The following is a 1,356-nucleotide window of genomic DNA, read 5'->3' on the forward strand; positions in this document are numbered from 1 at the left end:
CCACCATAAATTGGTCAAAACTTTATGAAAGTCAATTTTTTAATTTAATCCTATAGTATAAAAAGCATAGAATGTGTCACATGTTTCAGATTCTTAAAAAATATGATATAGTTTGAAAGTTATAGATATTTTTCAATCAACCTATCAATTAGGACTTTAGTCAGAATATGGCCACGTTTTGGCTCCTCATGATCTTGCACATACCCTTGTATGGAGTTTGAGTTTGTGTATAATACCTCATTTATTGTGGTATTTAAGTGGTGAATTTTAAAGTGATAATTATTAATAGTGAGTGTTCATAACTTAATAATTGCATATCTTAATTTAATATAAATTATTTTTGTAGAATACGCTGGAGTTACATGCTTAAATCCATAATCACCTCTCTTAGATATGGAAACACTATAGGAAAATTATAATATGATATTATATTTACTTCTCTAACTTTCCCATCCCTTTTATAGTGCCTAGAAGTGAATGTATGATAGCACTTTCTAAATTGTCTTTCTTGTTCACTTGACTATGTTTGCGTATGTTTATTAATTAAGACACGGTAGTTAGGTGAAGATTGGTAGAGTAAAAAAAGTATTCAGTTATGCATTAGCTTATTTGGTCAAGAGGCATGGACATTACAATTATAGAAATCATTAAAGAAGAGGTTAAGAAAACTACTTTCCAACTCAACCCAAACAAAGCTCTTGGGTCCAATGGCTTCCCAACTAGTATTTTTCAATACTTTTTTATATAGTGGGTGAAGACTTGTATAAGATTGTGAAGAAGTGTTAAAATAAAACCATGATGCTTGGATCCTTGAACCACACCTTCCTAGCCATAATCCCTAAAATTAAATATGCACAAGATATGGGATACTTCAAACCCATTGCATTGTGTACCACTATCTATATGATCATCAAATAGATTATTGCTAACATGTTGAAGGGGTTACTCATGGATATTATATCAAAAGAACAAAGTGGATTTTCTCTTGTTCACTCAATTGTTGAAGGGATAATATTTTCTCATGAAGCAATCTATTTTACAAGAAAGGACAAGGTTGTGAGAATGATCCTTAGACTTGATATTCTAAAATCCTATGATCTAGTTGATATAGAATTTTCACTAAGCATATTGGAAAGGTTAGGCTTCACCACTTGTGGATTTATTGGGTCAAGAGATACATCTCTACCCTAAATGTTTTTGTCCTAATAAATGGAGCATCTCAAGGTTTATTTTCCTCAAAGAGAGGTCTAAGGCAAATTGACCCAATTTTGCCTTTTCAACTTATTATAATGGCAAAGAATCTTAGCAAAAGTAATGGGCACCTCAGAGATGTTGGGCAGTGGAAAGGAATGGATG

Source organism: Cryptomeria japonica, chromosome 7 (genome assembly GCF_030272615.1).
Source record: "Cryptomeria japonica chromosome 7, Sugi_1.0, whole genome shotgun sequence".
NCBI classification, from domain to species: Eukaryota; Viridiplantae; Streptophyta; class Pinopsida; order Cupressales; family Cupressaceae; genus Cryptomeria; species Cryptomeria japonica.